We start from the raw sequence: 20,079 nt of genomic DNA, 5'->3' as shown, positions 1-20,079 counted from the left end.
GGGTCCTTACAATCTCCTCTTTTATGAGTAATTGTGAATGGGATAAGTTAAATGTGCTTGCTTGGGGTAATGTGGCTAGTCCAGATTTTTTCACTGATCCTCTACAGAGGGGGCCACAGTCAAAGTTAATTTTATAATTGTCCTATTTTTCAGGGCTACTTTCCCATTCTTGATGTGCTGATAGTCCAGACTCTCTCTATTTAACATGTTTCTGAGCTAGCCCATTAATTTCAGGGTATTATAATATTGTCTATAGATTAAGGCATTTTATTACCCAACTCTGTGCACCGAGATCACTGTTTCCACATAACCCTTCTCTTCTCTTGTAGATGGCCACAAGAGCACCTTGATTTCAATGTGAAGTCTTGCTTAAAATCAATGACATGATATAACCCTAACTTCCTCTAAATATAGTTTTGATTTCTGAGAAGTTAAGGAGGCTTTGGACTCCTGGAGTGGGCTCTTTCTTATTTTAAGAGAAAAGTGAGTGGACACAGACTAAGGATAGTCTTTCCTACTCTCTCTTATTTTTTTTATAGTAATGAATAGCTCCTTTTGATTTCCTTGAAGAGAAAAGATAAATAGCAAAAGCAGCAGAGCCTACAATTCATACGTGTACCAGTGGTTGCAATTTCAGAACTCCAGGAAGAGCCGCCATGTCTGAACACTTTCAAAGGCTTGTCCCTCTCTCTGCAAGTTGTTTCAAGACACTACTTCTGACTTTATTTCTTTATCCATCATAAGCACATCAAAATCCTTCCATAAAAACATATGCTTTGCCAATCACTCGGTTACTACTAGCCACCAGCCAGGGTATGGATGTGATTCAAAAGAATACCTTGGGTTTGGAATCTCTGATTATGTCTGGTTTGAATGAATGATAACCAATACTAAGCCATTCTATATGAAAGTGATTCTGCCTCGGGGCAATAGTTGAGATGATGTGCTATGCGAACATTTGTGTAACACTTCACTTGTGTGCCTTAAGCAATGAGCTGATATGTCCAACCTCTGCAGAGAAGAGGAACTTTTAATATGACCTGTTGGCATGAATTTATGTTCATATGTTTGCCATATTTTTACAGTATGTTAAAAGTATGTAGGAATATAATATCCTCATATAATAAAGCAGGAAATTGTTCATTTTATTTTGAAACACAAGTGTGAGTAGGGATTTTCTTTGGTTGGTTTTGGGTTTTTGCTTTTTATGTTTTTGGGTATATTTTTGGCATTAGATAGTTCATGCAAACAAAACAAAGGGAAAGCAACATAATCCATGTAATGTAGAGAAGGAAACATTTTTCTTCTGATCTCCACATAATGGGTTTCACTTATTTGCTTATTGCCTGTAGCTACACATAAGAATGACTGATAGATGAATTAAAGCAGGGGAAATCAACTTTGCTGGTTACATATCACTTTTAAAAAAGATTTCCATCACAGCTGACAATAAGTATTTCTCCAAGATCTACCTTCTATATATTCAGCTACAATAGCAACTTTCATAATGTTACAATGGCCTAACAGATTTTCTGGATATCTTCTATACTAAAATAGAATACTTTTTCAATGTACTTCTTTTAAACATGTTAATAACTAGATTATATTTTGATTACTGTGTTTATTTGAAAGGCCCTTGATGCAATCTGCCAAACACAGCCTTAGTCTGAGGACTAAGATTTCAATAATTAGGCTAATAATTCTGTTCAAGGAATGTTTTTGCCTGCTCATATATTTGCCTCTTATCCAACCTGCGTTCATTGCAGTTGCTATAGGCCTGATATTAAGTAGCCCTGTGGCACTTTCTCCACAGATGGGAAAATCCACATAGTATCAGTTGTCTTGACCCTGGCTTCTCCTGGCACTTCTTTGCATCCCGGACACTGCCACAACAAGAACAATTGCATGGTTGAGCTCATTGTTGCATAGGGGCGGGGGACATAACTTCTCTCCTTCTCACCTTTTCTCCTCTCCCTTGCCCTGTAGAGCCACACCATTTCCACTTCTAGAGGGGGGACCACTGCATCTACAGTGGATGGGGGAAGGACTTGTCCCTTTGTTGGAATAATAGATTTGAGAGCTGAAGAAAACCCACTAGTTTGAGTAAATCCCCGTGAAATTTGCTATAGTCCTCAGATAGTGAACATCCTATATATTATGCTTGGTCTTAGCAAGAGCCAAGAGGATGATTTCTAGATACAGCTTGTTTTCAGTTTAGGCATAATATTTACATTTTAACATTATTACAGGCTAGCTGCATGAGTAGTTCCAGATAACGCAGATGTCTGTAATAATTTGAAGGGGATTAGGGAGATAATCATGTCTTTGTAAATACAAGTTCAACACAACCCAGAAAGGGGAATTGCCTGTGAAATGGAACAACACTTGCTCTCAGCTGTATGTTTTCAAGAGGCAAAACAGTTTGAAATCTCTGGATTGTTCACATTTTAAAAGGAGCATCTTGTCATGCTAGGAAAGAAAAAGAAAATGCCATGTCTTTTAACTTTTAGGCTGTGAACTGAATGTGTTAAGACCCCTTGTAGGCTTAATCAGAGCACTTATTTTTGGAGCAAGATCATATTTTTTTTAGTGATTTAATTTCATTAATCTTAAAAACCTGATTCCTTAGTGTGGAAGCCTCACACTTGGAATTTGTGTGTTTAGAGCTGTATATTGTGCAGGTCAAGGAGGTTTTTCTGTTCGCTCAGGTGATTGTGGTCTGTCATTTCAGAACTACAGTTATATCATCTCATAGCCCATCTCAAGCTACTGTATTGGCCTGTGCTTTCACTCCTGGACTACTCCACATCCAGTCTGCTAGATGAGGTCACTTTAGGCAGGCAGGATGAATATTTAATAAGCTGTTCCCCACATTGTATCAGCACACTGTGCTTTCCTTATTGAGCTACTATTTTGATAGAGCATTGCTCACATGAGGATGCATGAGTTTGTGATGACTTTCTGTTAAAGATTGTTGTGGTGCTTCTGCTTCTCTTGGGACAGTTTCTAGTAGGCTACCAGCCTCTAGACAAATGTATAGCAAAGCTAGTATTCCTAAAGTTTCTTCCGCTTTTGTAGTTATCTTTGTGTGTTTGTTTCTTGTTGATTTTAGTTGTAAGAATCATGTTTAGAAAGGGCTATCTTTGTTTTGGAGTAGTCAGATTTAAATGTTATGGGCGCAAGCTGCACAGAAATTCACTCACCATCCTTCTCAGTCCAGATCTCATCCTTCCAAACACTCCAGACATCTATCTGGATTCTTATGTAACACCTGCCACAAATGTTTATGAATGAGAGAACACTTCTTTGGTACACAGAAAAATGTTATTGACCTATTCTAGAGGTGGAGAGCTGAGGCACAGAGCGAAAGAGAGAGAGAGACCATGTCACAGTCACTACTCTGCTGCAGGGAAGTAAAGCCTTTTCCTTACTCCCCTCCTCAGCCCTAAAACTCTGACTGCAGAAGAGAGAGCAGGCCTTCCCTCCCACTCACCTCTCTGGGAAATGGGGGTAGCAATAGGGAATAACTGATTATTTTTGCTATTCAAAAAAAAGCATTATCACTGATGATAAATTAGTAGCACTTAGTGTCTGCATTGTGGTACATTAATTTGCTAATAAAGTGCTAGGGCTCTGCATTTTGCCATTAAACCTCTGTTAGAAATGTGCCGGTATAAAAACTGAGAGACAAATCTTGAAGTGTTACTCAGCCCAGTTAGTCAATGGGAGTTTTCTCTGAGAGACAACCATATGCAGAGGTTCTCAATAATCTCTGACTAGACCAATGAGTGGAGGATTAACTTTATTTCCAATTTTGGTTGTATATTACATTGACAATTACTAACTCAGTGAAACTTTGTCCTGAAACCTTCTGGCCTTATTGAATCATTGTGGTGACACTGTCATTCTCTCCAACAGGATATATTGCATGGTTGATTCAACCCCAAGATGTTCCTAAAGACAGGTTCTTTTAAAGATGTTTTCATTTTCAAGTGAAACTGTACCTTTGGAGGAGCATGCAACATGTTCCATTACCACAGCATGTTTCACAATGTGTTGCAGTGACTCTATAGAGTGGTTGCAATTCAGTACTGGGAACTACCAGAAGAGATACCATTCAGTGACTAGAAGGAGTTTTCACAGTGCTTTAAAAGTATGAAAAGAAACAAACTTTAGGATTTTTTTTAATAAAAAGCTTGTAAAGTCTACAACAGAGACTAAAAGATGATACCATTTTGAAACAAAGACTTTCTTCTATTAAAGCCTTCTAGGTATCATGTGCTTTCGTATTGATAGAGATAGGAATCTTCCTCATGGACTACAGCATTTCAACTGCTAACTACGTCAAATAGGTATTTACATTATAAGCCTGATTTCAGTATGACAGCTGTTTTAAATTGTGAGTAGGTGCATTGAAGTCAGTGGAGTTACACCAGCATAAACCCACTATGAGATCAGAATCAGGCTATAGTTGTATGCACTGCTCTAAAAATGTGGACTGCTAATGATTTAAAAGCTGAAGAGAGAGGCTAACTTTTGGTGAGGGCGCGCCATATTGGGACTGTGGAGATCTGTGTTCAGTTCCTAGCATGTCACGGACTTCTATTGTATCTTGGGCAATTTAGGCCTTGTCCACACTAGAAAATTAAGTCACCTTAATTAAATCACCTTAATTGCATTGCTCAAGGGTGTGAAAAATCCATAGCCCTGAGCAGTTTAGTTGAACCAACCTAGTCCCCAGTGTAGACAGCACTAGGTTGACAGAAGAATTTTTCCATTGACCTAGCTATCGCCTCTTGGGGAGGTGGATTACCTACACTGATGGGAGAACCCCTCCTGGCAGCGTAGGTTGTGTCTATGCTGAAGCACTACAGTAGTGCAACTGAGGCAGTACAACTGTGCTACTGTGGTATTTCAAGTGTAGACAAGCCCTTCATCTCTCTGTGCCCATCTGTAAAATTGTGATGATAATCCATCTCCACCATTTATTTGTCTTGTCAATTTCCATTGTAAATTCTTCAGGGCAAAGACTCTTCCTGTGTGTTTGTACAGTGCCTCGTACAGGAGAGGTCTTTCATCATCATCATTATCATCATCAAAAAGAAGAACAGGAGTACTTGTGGCACCTTAGAGACTAACAAATTTGTTAGTCTCTAAGGTGCCACAAGTACTCCTGTTCTTCTTTTTGCGGATACAGACTAACACGGCTGCTACTCTGAAATTATCATCATCATGTTCCTATTACACCTCTGGCGTTAGGGCAGTGACGAAGCTCCTCCACTCCTGTCTGTTTCTGGCAAATCTGCCTGTCTGTTTCTGGCAAATGGTTCCCCAGCTGTGCCCAAGGTTTTTGAGCTTCTACAGCTCTTCGCCATGTTGTTTTTGGGCGGCCTTGTTTTTGCTTGCCTTCAAGTGTCCATCTTATTGCTACTCTGGTGATGAATCAAGATGGAATCAGTTTCCATCCAAAGCACATGACCGATTCATCTCCAACGCCTCCTGACTCAGATCCTTTTGGCTGCACTGTGTCAATAGATCTTGGTTTGAGATTGTTCTGGGCCAAAAGATACAGCAGATTTTTCTGAGGCAGGTTGTATGGAATGAAGACAGTTTGGACATGTCATACTTTCTTATTCCCCAGCATTCTGCACTATAAAGTAGTGTTGAAAGTACGCAGCTCTGATAAATCTTGAGTTTGGTTTTGGTGTTGTATTTTGATGATTTCCAGACTGTATTCTGGAGGTGTTCCTGGCTTTATTGATTTTTTGTTCCGGATGTCCTGGCTTGCTCCACCATCCTGGCTGGTGGTGTTGCCTAAATATATGAATGTTTCTACGTTGGTGAGAACATAATCCTCTATCCATACTGGTGATGGTGAGGCAATATTAAAGGTCATGATATCTGTCTTATTGCGGTTGATTTTCAGTCCAATTTGCTGGCTGAATGCGTTGAGTCGAGTTGTTTTTTCTTGTATATGGTGTTGGGTATGTGATAGGAGAGTGACATCATCTGTGAAGTCCAGGTCTTCAAGGGATGAGAAGAGTGTCTATTTATGCCTCTTGGCATGTCTTCTGTTGTACGTCGCATTACCCAGCTAATGGCAATGTTGAAGAGGATTGCAGACATGACACGCCCCTGACATACTCCTGTTTTGACTTCAAAACTGAACTCACTGTGATCAACACTGCATGTAAAGTTGAAATAGAAGCTTTTGATGACGTTGATTGTATGGAAAGGAATTCCATATGCCCACAGAATGCGCCATAGGCTGGTCCTGTGAATGCTATCAAAAGCCTTCTCCAAGTCTATGAAATTTATATAGAGTTGCGGTTGCCATTCTAAGCACTGTTCTATTATGTTTCATAGAGTGAAGATCTGGTCTGTGCATCCATGCCCTTTCCGAAAACCAGCTTGCTCTTTTCTGAGAATGCTATCAACTGCCTCTGATATATGCTGGACTATGATCTTACACAATACTTTGCTTGGCACAGATAAAAGTGTGATACCACCCCAGTTATTACAATCACTGAGAGTTCCTTTCTTTGGTATCTTCACTATAACCCCATTGGTCCACTCACAGGCACTTTTTTCCTTTCCCAGACTGATGTAAATAGAGGGGCCAGGATAGATGCTGCTAATTTAGGATTTACCTTGAACAATTCTGCATTCAAGTTATCCTTGCCAGGAGCTTTCCCATTTTTTAAGGATTTGATGGCTTGAATGATCTCTTCCTTAGTTGGTGTGTTGATATCAAGATCTTCTTCTACGTCCTGGATGTTTGCTTCCTCTTTAGGTGGTGCCCTGTTCAGCAATTCTTTGAAATGCTCTGTCGATTGTTAGTAGATGTCCTTGTTTGTTCCTGATGAGTGTTTGTTGGTGTCTGCCGTTTACCACTGATAAGCCGCGTCATTTTATAGACGGTTCCTTGTTCACCATGAACAGCTGCATCCTCTGCTTGTGTTGCCAGATTATCAATATAATGCCATTTGTCTGCTCTCACAAGGCATTTGACCTCCCGATGTGCCTTGCTATACTGCTTGAGGTATTTGTCCTTTAGCTTCTGGGATTTTGTGTCTAAAACTTTTTCCTTCAGGGCTCATCTGCTTTCTATGGCATTCTATGTGCTGGGTGTAATCCACTCCTTCCTTCTCTTCTGCCTGTAGCCTAGACAGGCTTCACAGCTCTGTTTATAAATTGCTGTTATTTTGTCCCACTTCTTGTTGATCTCCTCATCTGCATTCCCCTCCTCTTCATCCAGATCTGCAAGTGCTTGAAACCTGTTGTTTAACTGCAGAATGAAGGCTTTCTGTATTTCAATGGAGTTTAGCTTGTCAATATTGTAATGTCTATATCCCTTGTTTGGTGGACCCACACTTCTCAATTTTAGCTTGATGGAGGCTATCACAAGGTGGTGGTCGCTGTCAGCATCTGCACCCCTTCTCACTTTCATATCTGTCAGTGAGCATCGCCATTTGCCATTGATCATGATATGGTCAATTTGGTTCTTATCTCTGCTATTTGGAGAACACCATGTCAGCTTGTGAATTTCACGATGTTCAAATAGGGTTCTCCCGATGACTAGGTCATTCATATTACAGAAATCAACAAGCTTTTCTCCGTTTTCATTCATGGTGCCACACCCAGGGCCGGCGCTTCCATTTAGGTGACCTAGGCGGTCACTTAGGGCACCAGGTTTTGGGGGGGGGGGCGGCATTTTGCTGCCCTTGGCAGTAGAATTTGTCCTTTACTTCTTCATCACTGTCATTTGTTGGAGCATTTGTCAGAGTTCTTTAGTTACTACTATAATACAAGTAATAATTTATCAGTACAATGTTACACTGCATATATTTTCCAAAAGTGTGACTGGCTGCTTGTATGTAGTTTACATTGAGACAGATGGCAGTACCCTTGCTCAGGGTGGTGACGTTATTTTTGCAAACAGTTCTAATAAAGCCAGTGGGACTAACTACTTACATGGAGAGGATGCACAGTACAGTACAAGTAATGGTCCCACATCTGACCCACTGTAACTAGGTACTGTGAGGTAGATTGTTCCAGCAGTGTATAATGTCTCTTATTGTGGACATGAATCCAGTTATTGTCAGTGGAATATTTATACCACCACAATTTACCGAAAAAAGTATTCCTAAAAATCTAAAACAACTCATGAAATCATCTCCAAAGCTTGCATGCAGCCTTATTCCATAGTGAATCAGAGAAAATAGCTGATTGTAACTTATTCTTAAAAGAAGTTTTCAGTCTAATCAAGAAGTACACAAAGAGTGAACACATTTTACTATAATCAATGTAGTTTTGACAGTATGCAGCAGCAATAGCCAGATCATTGTGAGAAGGTGTAGAGAGCTTAGAATACTTTATCTCTATGCTTGTTTCATGTAGCACTTGATGCAAATGTTGGGGGGGGGGGGGGGAGAGGGAGAAAGACCACGGGGAACAAGAGGTATCGAGCATAACATGTAACCTCTAGTCTCTGATGAAAATACCTCAAATCTAAACTGTCAGAAAAAACCTGTCTTCAAGTGACACAAGTCAGTTTTTGTAAGAAAGGAGGAGAAAAGCATGTATTCACTAAATAATGCTGCTGAGAATAGTAAACAAGAACCTGTTACAGTATGTTTGAACAGGAAATAAGAAAACACTTCTGCTATTGATCTCCTCCCCTCCGCCCTCCACAATAGCAGAGAATAGGAAGTGACAGGCTTTAGAAACCCACATAAAGTCAAACTCAAATACAAAGTTATCATATTTTTTTCCCCTTTACCTAATGGGCCAAAAGTACTGTAAGAAAGTAGGAAACATGAGTCAAAAATACTGACTTTAGCTAGTGATCTTATTGGTACTGATATTAAAGAAATTATGAGGTTTTTGTTGTTGTTGTTGTTGTTATTATTATTATTATTATTTTATTATTACAATTATGCATTGGGTATGTCTGCACTGCAGCTGGAAGGTGGGATTGCCAGCCCAGATAGACAGACTTGTGCCAACTCTGCTAGCCACCCGAGTCCATGCCCACCCAACACCCTCGGTCCAAGCTTGGGTAGCTAGCCCAAGATGGTGCCCATGCTGAAACATCCACACTTCTGTTTAGCACGCTAGCTCAAGTCTCTATCCACACTGGGAATCACACTTCCCAGCTGCAATTTAGATATACCCGCAGAGGCCTCAATGGAGCTCAGGTCCCCATTGTCCTAGGTGCTGTACACACACATAGTGAGAGACTCTTCTTGCTCTGAAGAGCTTACAATGTAAATAGATAAGACAAAGGGTGGGAGGGGGAAAAAAACCTATTATCTCAAATTGGGAGACTGAGGATCAGAGGGTTTTAGTACCTTGCCCAGGGTCACACAGGACACCTGTGGCATTCCTACCATAAAGCATTTCAGACCATTGGTTCCCAGTGGTCAAGCCCCATCTCATCTTACCCTCAAATCCCTCCACTCTCCTAGTGCTGTCTTGCAGCACTGTAGGTTAATGTTTACTGGTGTTCAAGGTCTTCCTGCAAAACTTTTCTGCACCTATTGCTTCCATAGTGGAAATGTGGCAATAACTCCCTTCAGGACTTTCTGCTCTTCTAAAGGGAGGGGAGATTAGTGAAGCTTTTTGGGCACCTAAAGATAGCAAGGCCTAGTGGGATTTACAAAATAGGTGACTATCCTGCTTCAACAAATACCCATTGAAGTCAATGGGACTTAGGCACCTCATTCAAAGCTTTTGTAAATCCCACTAGATATCTGTAGGTGCCTAAAGACTTCCGTAAATCTTGCCTGCAGCCCTTTAAAAAGCCCCCAATCTTTTTGAATGTTTCCACTTAATTTACATGCTGAATAAATGCTGGAAATGTACACATACGTATTGTCACTTTAAAGGGGGGGGGGGGGGCAGGTGGGAACTGCATGCCACAGGAATGTGTAAAGGCATTTCCAGATAACTTGCGCAAACCAGCTTCATCTCAGTATTATTGAAATTGTGCCAGACCGGGGTTCTTTACTGAAAGAGGACTAAATTTATAAGGTTCATCTAAATATTGAATCTGAGTTGAAGAGAATCTTGGTGTTTTTAAAATTGCTTTCCCCCCAAATAAGACCAACTGCTGAGTTCCAACTGATGTCTTTGCAGTTAATAGTGAGATTTTTTACATTAAGAAGAATGACTGGGTGAGATGAAGGGGGAAGGACAGACTGATTCAGTCCTTCCCTTCTTGTAATGCATGAACCCTTGAATTCAACATTTATTATTGATTACTTGTTAGGCCCAAACAGTATACTTAGTGCAAAGTGTACAGTTCCTGTCCTAAAGAGTTTATGATCCAAAATAAGAGAGAGACAAAGAAGAGAGGAAAAATTGAAGTTTAGGTAGGGAATAATTTAGAATGTTTATGGTTTTATTCTATATACTTCTGTAATTCACTCACTACTTATGGGTAGTCTGAGGTTTTTAGGGAGGATTTAAATGAAGATTGGGTAGTCACTTAGGGCAACATTTTCAAATGTGAATGCCCTAATTTATCAGCAACCAAAGGCTCAGACCTTTCAGTGAGCTCAGCACAAAGGCCCCCCCGAAACCACAGCAGGATTGGGGCTCAAATCCATATTTAGGCAACTAAATAAGTGGCCTGATTTGTCAGAAGTACTGAGCACTTGCAATTCCAAGTGATGCCAATTGTTTGAAATCTATTTGTGTAATGAGACAAACCCAGAAAACACAGTGTGGTAGTTTGGGTTAGCTTGTGTGTGCTACTGTACAAGGCTGTTGAAACTTAACTGTTGAATTACCTGATATTTTAAATCAGGTATTTAATCCTGCAGTTTTAATGTTGCACTAACATAAGCTTTATTTGGGTTTTTGTTGTTTCTCAAGGGTCTGTGTTTTGGGGTTTCATATTTAACTTTTCCTTTTGTCTTTAAAGAAAAAGGAAAGAATCAGGATCTGTTCAGACTTCAGAATATGCAGCTCTTCTGGCTTTGCTATTGGTTTTCACCTATTCTTTGACTTGGGGCAAGGCTGCATAGAAGTGCATTCCCACAGAGACAACCAGGCAGAGGGCCTGATTCTCCATTGCCCTACACAATGTATTGTCACTTGCACCACTTTGTACTGGCGTAAATGACGACACATGGAGCAAAGTAACAAAGAGTAGGGACTTCATTTCCTGCAAATAGGTGGTGTCAACTTTCATGATTTATTGCAGATCTTGTGAACTCTGGTGTTTTTGTTAAAGCCCTAGCTGTTGGAGCCTTGTGATTACAAGAGACTCTCAGCTTTCATTTTCCAAAAAGGAGATTTCTAGCCCTCATAGTTGTGGAGGAAAGTTTGAACATGTGAACCCTAAATCTTCAAACAGTAGAAGACAAATGAACCAAACCCATTATTTTTAAATCTTATGATTTTAAGCCCAACCCCTGTTTGTTTGTTTTGTTTGTTTGTTTGTTTTGAATACTTGGGTTTGGCAATGCTGAAATAACACACTGCTTCATACAGTCACAGTGCAGCTCTCCCAGAGTGAGCATGCTTGGTAAGCCATTTTCAAATGCTCATAACTTAAATAAAGGCACTGGCTCTCACTGAGCACTGTATTGATGGCAAATATCAAATGTCAGCTGCAGGCTGCTTTGCTGAGCCTCGTCTAAGTCTATGTCTGTAACCTTATACAGAGATTTAACCCCCACCGCACAAAGTATATGATTTTTTTCACTCTGCCCTAACTCACTCACCTGGTTATTATGTAGGGATATTAAAGAAGGTACTAACAGTGATTCCCCCAAGTGACAGTGACCCCCTCATAATTTGTCCCCCACACTTTAAAATCCAACAGTTTCACCAAGTACAAAAATCTCTTGGGTCTTCTGTTAAAACTTGTACGCTACTGTCTGTAGAAACCACTGATTATATCTATCCTGTGAAAGATACTTTGTTACTATGTAAAACTTACAAACAAGTTAATTGACTTTGTTCTTGAAGTAATTGATACAATGTAAACAAACACTATAAGCCGTTAAGTGACTTTCACTTCATTCAACTGCTCCTAGGACAGACCCCCACCCTCTGTGATTAAAGGGCCGGGAGTCTCAAATGAATTAGCACACACCCCGAAAGTGGTGGAGACAGTAAATTAAACTATGGTTAAGATATGGAATGTATGCTGATGAATGCTTGATATACATGAATGGTTAGGGAGGTGCCAGCCTAGAAAGGGAGTATCCATCGGCCGAAGAATGTGTCAAGTGGATGACCAGAAAACCCCCGGAGGGTAAACTGGGATCCACCCCATCACCTGGAAGGATGAGAAACACAAACTTTGGACAGTTTGGAGCCACCAGGAATGTGCCCAGGAATGTGTCCAGGAATGTGGCATCTGCTGATTGAGTCAGCAACAGCAGCATGAAACAGCTCCCGTGGACTAACATAGGAATTAATTCCTATAAGAATGAACTCTCAAGACTGATGACTTTGAGTCTCTGGTTCTGCTGCCAGCCTCCAGGAGGCTCTTCCTCCCCTCTGCTGCACACAATAATTCACCCTAGGGCAGAAACCAAGACTGTAAAATTTCTAGTAAAATCTGAGACAGTATTTCACTGAAGTCAGACTTAATAAACCTTTGATTAAACATCATTTTAATACAAGCAAGTTTTTAAGCAGTAAAGAATTTGTGAAAATAATCACAAATTCTTTTGAGCTCTGGCTCTTGTGCACCACTCGGGAGTCATAAAGCCCTTGAATACTGGTCACAAATCACTGTTGAAGAGGATCTCTGTGCTGGCACAATCATGATGGCTCCAGTCCCTGCACCTGCCACCCTCCTCTGAGCATAGGGGGCATGTTAAAAGTGGGCAAGTGCCATGCTGGAGGTATTGTGGGACAAGGCAGAGCTTTTAAAGAACCTCCATCAGTGGTGGAACTGAAAAGTGCTGCCAGACAGCTGTAAGTGGCATCAGCACCATGAATGGTCTTGCCTGCTTTTCCACTTCCCCTGCCCTCCACTCCACTGAAGTTTGTTTATAGATATATAATTATGAATGATGTAATTATCAAACTGGCTTGCATTAATAAGAATCTTGGGAGACCATCTGGTGTCTAAGAAAGAAAGTATGGAAATAATAGCAGGGCCTAGAGAAACACTGTGTGTGGTGAGCCCAGTCTACAAATGAGTACCTCAGTATCGTGTTGCTGTTGATGGTAAATTCTGTAAATAAGTAACAGCAAAGTTTGTGTTAATCAGACTCTCTAGTCCAGATTCTAGGCCTTGACTAGAGGACTTAGAGCCACATCAAACAAGCCAACTGAAGATTCCTCCAGTGTAAGGGAACCCTCACCAACTGCTGCCTCTACCCTCAGCTATAGAGGGCATCATAGGCTGGGTTGAAGCAAATAGAAAGCTTTAATTCTTTTTCCAGTGCCATGATGAGATATGTAGTCCTCCCTCCAGCTAGAAGTAGCTACTTTTTTAGTACAGTTCTTTGGTGATTGAAGAGACTTCCCTTTTCTCTCACATTGGAATATAGTTCCAAAAAATTATGTAGCTTTTGACAAGAAATCTTTGAAGATACTGAACTTTCTGTTAGGTGTCTTAGGGTTGACTTTTTCATTGCTACTACTTAGCGGCATAAATTCATAGCATTATACCCTGTAGCCTTTTATGGCTTCTTAGAACTCTTATCAGACAGATGTCTATATTTTATAGAGGTGGGGATATCTTCTGGTGGTTTTTATTCTGCTTTATCTATGAGGAAGGACCTAGGTGTCATCAAACTTGCTTTCAAGAAAAAAAGATATTTGAGTCTTTGAACAATATAGAAAGGAGGAAGTAGTTTTTCAAAGTCTCAAAATACTTGAATGCCAAAGTTTAATTGAGAAAAAAGAAAATTCAGTTGTTCAAGCAAAAAGTTATTCCAGTGTTTAAAATAGCTACCTCCTTTCACACAGGATTCTTAATTTAAAGGATAGTTGGTGGTGGTTAATTTTTTCCCAGGGTAACATTTGCTCTCTATATGAATATCTCTGAATGCTGGACAAACAAATAATAATATAAATGAGAAAAAAATTGTATTGACAAGGTCAGTCAAATTCCATAAGGTTCTTAGGGCACTATCTATTGCTTATCTTCATCTACAAATGTGAGGTTAGTACAATTGCAAGGCAGGAAAGGAAAGAGATAATAAGACAGAAAATAGGTAAAGAAAAAAAAAACAAGCACTGGCTAGGTAGTGAAAACAGAAATGCTCAAATGTACTGAAGTCAATAGAAGTTCAGATGACCCAAGATTTCATCCTCTGTGTCTCAATATACCCATCTTTAAAATGTGGTGGATCAGGTTCTCATCTGGCACAAATCAGCATAGTTTAACTAAAGTCAGTGGAGTTGCATCATTGACACTGGATGAGAATCTAGCCCAATATGCTGTGAGACTTAAATGATGTTTGTAAACACTTCATTCCCCAGGTGCTGTGTGTTATGGAAGTGCAAAGTATTAATACATATTTTGTAGAGAGTAAAACAGAATAAATGGAACAAACTCATAACAATAAAAAAAGAGTTCAGATAAACTGGAGATCTGCTGTTATACTGGAAAAATAGACACAATCTGGAACATTACAAAAAAGAGAATAGTACGTTGGATAATTAATGAAAACTAGAAAGAAGAATGGAAAATATATTAAGTGATTGAGTCACTATTAAGTAACTTACTTACCTTATTGTTTGTTATATGGATGTGAGGGATTATAATCAATTGAATTAACTGGGTTCATAAACTGGAGCAAAATCATACAACTGAATCATAGAATCATAGAATATCAGGGTTGGAAGGGACCTCAGGAGGTCATCTAGTCCAACCCCCTGCTTAAAGCAGGACCAATTCCCAACTAAATCATCCCAGCCAGGGCTTTGTCAAGCCTGACCTTAAAAACCTCTAAGGAAGGAGATTCCGCCACCTCCCTAGGTAAGCCATTCCAGTGCTTCACCACCCTCCTAGTGAAAAAGTTTTTCCTAATATCCAACCTAAAGCTCCCCCACTGCAACTTGAGACCATTGCTTCTTGTTCTGTCAATTACTCCTTGTTCTGTCTCTTTAGACTGCTACCTTGATTCTCCACAGTATAGTACACATACAGTACATGCTTTTTGGCACATTTAATAGAAATCATCCTTAAAATATTAATCTGGTCCATTTTTCTAAATGACTTGCAAAGCACCTTCCACTTAGTGGCAGCCCAGTGCTCAAACTCAGCATTTTTTTATCCATCCTATAAGTCTTTTTTATACTGGATACAACAAATGTCAGTTCACTTAATGAAGGCTGTTCCAGTACTTATTTATACTCTCAGTACATTACTTCAATGAGGCCAAATTCTGGAATCTACCTATAAATAAATTTACAAAAGAGACCTAACCTGTCTTCGAGCAATAATTAGTTCTAGCATGTTATACCTATTGTAATGATATTTCATATTGCATATTGCAATTCAAAATGTATCTACATCGTTCATAATAAATGACTCATAATTTATTTAATTCTGGTAGTAGTACAAAGTCTACCTTTGTACTACTACAGAATGGGTGCATACTTTGCACCCAGCTAACTAATCATACAGTAGCCTATTTCTTTCTAGGAATGATGCCTCTAACAAGGCCTGCAAGCCCACATAGGAAAAGCATTAATATTTTCTAAATAATAAGTAGTATATTAGCATACTGCGAAGCAGGCACTGTAATAGTGGTTTTATATCTGTCACTCCTGGAGTAAAATTTGGATGTAATTTCTATATAGAGATTTCAGTGTCTGCTGAGATTTCAGCATATTTTTGTCTGCTTTTCATTTCTCAAATACATGCACCATACTAAGGGCTTGATCCTACTTCCATTCAAGTCAATGGAAAAAATCCCATTTACCTGAATGGTAAAGATCAAGCCCTTTTATTGGGGGAAATCAGTGGCAGCTTGGCCGTTGACTTACATTGGGTCAGGATTTCACCTGCATATAATGCATATAAATTCCTGCTGGAAATATCTTCTCTGTAATACTCACTTTTTGCAGTGCATCATAAGAAGATCCAGAAAAGCCCTTCTTTATTTCTTGCCCTTTGACTAAAGAAAAGCTACCTGAAGAAGCTGCAGATACCATGAAGAACATCACTCTAAGAAGAAAGGGGAGGAGGGAATGGGCAGGCACCCCTCAAACAACCTGCAAGACTATTTGGGGTTGGAAACGTGTGAGAACATACCCTAAATAGGGACAGCCAGCCAGGGCCTGGGAAGGATAAACTGCCCTCCTTTACCCTTCTTCTGGGAATAAGGCATAGGCAGAGATACTTCAATAGTTGGAGGGGCTAAGCTGTGTGTGTGCACCCTTGTTCCATCAGCCCCAGGAATCTAGAAATATTTGAAGGAGGAGAATGTGAGAAGAAATCCATGTTCAGACAGAGATCAGATGAGGGAGGCTGGAAAAGCGTAATTCCCAGGAGGAAGAGGAGAGGGCACTGCTACCTTATTAGTTTCTTTTCAATGTGTGCTGATAACAAGTCAGAAAAGGGCAACTAAAATGATTAAGGGTTTGGAACGGGTCCCATATGAGGAGAGATTAAAGAGGCTAGGACTCTTCAGCTTGGAAAAGAGGAGACTAAGGGGGGATATGATAGAGGTATATAAAATCATGAGTGATGTGGAGAAAGTGGATAAGGAAAAGTTATTTACTTATTCCCATAATACAAGAACTAGAGGTCATCAAATGAAATTAATAGGCAACAGGTTTAAAACAAATAAAAGGAAGTTCTTCTTCACGCAGCGCACAGTCAACTTGTGGAACCCCTTACCTGAGAAGGTTATGAAGGCTAGGACTATAACAGAGTTTAAAAGAGAACTGGATAAATTCATGGTGGTTAATTAGCCAGGACGGGTAAGGAATGGTGTCCCTAGCCTCTGTCTGTCAGAGGATGGAGATGGATGGCAGGAGAGAGATCACTTGATTATTGCCTGTTAGGTTCACTCCCTCTGGGGCACCTGGCATTGGCCACGGTCGGTAGACAGGATACTGGGCTAGATGGACCTTTGGTCTGACCCGGTACGGCCTTTCTTATGTTCTTATGGTATGTTTCATATGGGATATTAATGCAGTAGGGGGACAAAGTTCCTTAAACCCCTCACTAGAGCCTGGCACAGAAAAGTAATTCAGTGACAGTATGCAAGGTAGAGACCTGGATGCGCGCACACATCCTTGGTGTGAAGGAGACAAAAGGAAACTAACGGCATACTTTGCACCCAGCTAACTAATCATACAGTAGCCTATTTCTTTCTAGGCCTCTAACAAGGCCTGCATAGCCCACATAGGAAAAGCATTAATATTTTCTAAAATTCCCTAATCCTGCTTAACTGCTACTCTAAACTGCAGTTTCTCTTTTTATTTTATTTCATACTGTATTGATTCCTTCAGAAATAAGGAGAGAACCCAAAAAAGACACAGAGCAAAAAGGGAAGGAATGGAAAACAAGGAAGGCGAGCAAGGAGGGGAAAGGAAAGCATCACCTTGTTTTCGATCCACTAGTAATTAATCAAAGATTTTTAAAAGTCGGACTAAATTTGTCTAAGGTCCATTTTCTCAACAACACTACCCACTCTTCAACTGCCAGATTAGTCAAGTTGCTGGTGCTTCCATAAGTTATGGTGCATGGACCTTGTCAAAAGAGACTGCTGCTGTAGATGTGGGTCTCCCAGAGCTATGCTGGCTCACATGTTTGAGACTTCCCTAGGATACAGACATTTTGACTAAAAGTAGGCAGGGGGATTAACATCATAATGACTATCTCCTTAAAAATTACTTCTCAGAACTGTTTGGGAACATATCCCATCATCATGGAAACTCTGGTCCTCTAGAGCAGTGCTTGTAGCCAAATAGCACATTGCTTACACAGAAGGACAGACTGCCTTCACGGTAGAAGATTGCTAAATTGCAGTTTATTGAAGGGTTTATGATTTGAGGAGTTATGCATGCCCAATCAAACAACAGAAGCAAAACCATGTACTGTATGTGACCAGTCTCAACTAACCAACCCACTCAACTTGAATTTCATAGGGATTGTGTTTTCAGTGAACTGTAGAGTGTTTAAAAAGGGGGAATGAATATTAATATCAAATATATTTTGGGCTATAGTAATCTACTTGTAGACATTCCATATACATCAATAAAAGGGAGAGGGAGGAAGCAAAGAAGCTAAATTAATCATTGTAAATTATTAACTGAAAATTATTTGCTTAGCTCTAGCAGTAATCCAGACTAAGCACTATTTTGGGATATTTTGTCCATAGCTGGTTTCACTGATTCTGAATAGCTTGCAAATGTGTTATTACATATTTTTAAAAGACAACTAATGGAAAGATATTTATATGTGCTGCACTATTCTCCTTCCCAGTTTCTAGGCTTCTTTAACAGTAATCAATAATGGAACTTCAATTAAGGAAATAGAATCAGCTGAAAACAATCATTTAATTCTTTTGGAAACATTAGTAAACACTGTCAGAGAGGGAGTGAGTTTGTGTGTTGGACTACGTTTCACAAAGCTGCTGTTAGAAAAATTCCCCTCCAGGGCAAAGCCTCATGTTGCTGTCATCTAGAGTTTAAAGAGAGGATTTCAACCCCACTGTGCTGTACAGGTGTTAAAATAAACCTTCCCACACTATCACTGAAGTCCATATTGTGAAACACTTTTGGACCAAAAACTTTGTGATGGGAGTGGGGCCAGAAGGAAGTGCAGAGTTGGTTCTGCAAATACCCTGAGCCCTTGCTTATTCCAGGGAAGCTTAAAGCATAGTAAACCCTTCTGCCGTCCCCTGCAGCTCCTCAGAAACACCTCCATCTACATTTACATCCAGAATTTGTTTGTAATGTGGTGAAACTCTGTGCGTTTTCATATAGCTGTATGAATTTATTGTAAGGATTATTTTGTAAGAATGGAGGGGAAGATTGCATGCTGGAATTAGTGGCAATGACTGACTCCCATCTCATCCCTAATCTTTATAACCAAAGAGCCTATGTCCTTGTGATTCCTTCACAATAAAAAGTGTCAATTTCCTTTATGATTTCTCTAATTTCTTTATTAGAAGAAAAGTGTTAGACACATTTTTATTCTAAAAATAAATAAAAGGGAATTTATGGACCTGAGGCTAGTTTGTTTGAAACTTAACCTACTTTTCTCACTTATATCTCTTTGCAAAGTCTATATAATTCGTTTAAAGAACAGGAGTATTTGTGGCACCTTAGAGTTATCAAACCGTACTGGGATATCTTGATTATCACTTCAAAAGTTTTTTTTCTCTTACTTAATTGGCCTCTCAGAGTTGGTATGACAACTCCCACCTGTTCATGCTCTCTGTATGTGTGTATATATATCTCCTCAATATATGTTCCATTCTATATGCATCCGAAGAAGTGGGCTGTAGCCCACGAAAGCTTATGCTCTAATAAATTTGTTAGTCTCTAAGGTGCCACAAGTACTCCTGTTCTTTTTGCGGATACAGACTAACATGGCTGCTACTCTGAAACCTGTAATAATTCGTTTAGTTCATCTTTTTAAAGAGTCCTTCAAAATTTTGCATTGTATTCAAATAATGATAAACAGCTTTGCATTACTGAACTAGCATGCAACAAATGACGGAGGAGAAACATTGAGACAAAATCAGATTTGAGTTTCCAGGGTTTTATATAACTGGTATTGTTTTTTTAACACAACTTATGAAAAACTCCATGATAAGTAACCCTTTTAGTCTAACATATGCGTTTTGATTTATGAGTACAGTGATTAGAGGTTGAAAACCTGGAAGTCTAAGCATTAGATTTTTCTTCTGGTTGTTTGAAATTGGTTGAGTTTATGGAGCAGAAAATCAAGAATATAGACAGGTTTTTTAATATGTTCATTTTCCTTTTTAAAGCAGCATATTTAGTGCTTCTGAAAAGATTTTTTTTTTCCCATGGGTGATGTGTTTACCTGATTTTTCATGGGCTATGAAATTCTCAGGAAAATATGGCAATTGCTGGCTGTAAGTCTCTAGGAGTCACTTGTCTATTTTGTAC

Source organism: Chrysemys picta, chromosome 8, assembly GCF_011386835.1.
Source record: "Chrysemys picta bellii isolate R12L10 chromosome 8, ASM1138683v2, whole genome shotgun sequence".
NCBI classification, from domain to species: domain Eukaryota; kingdom Metazoa; phylum Chordata; order Testudines; family Emydidae; genus Chrysemys; species Chrysemys picta.
Note: the sequence above shows the minus strand (reverse complement) of the source record.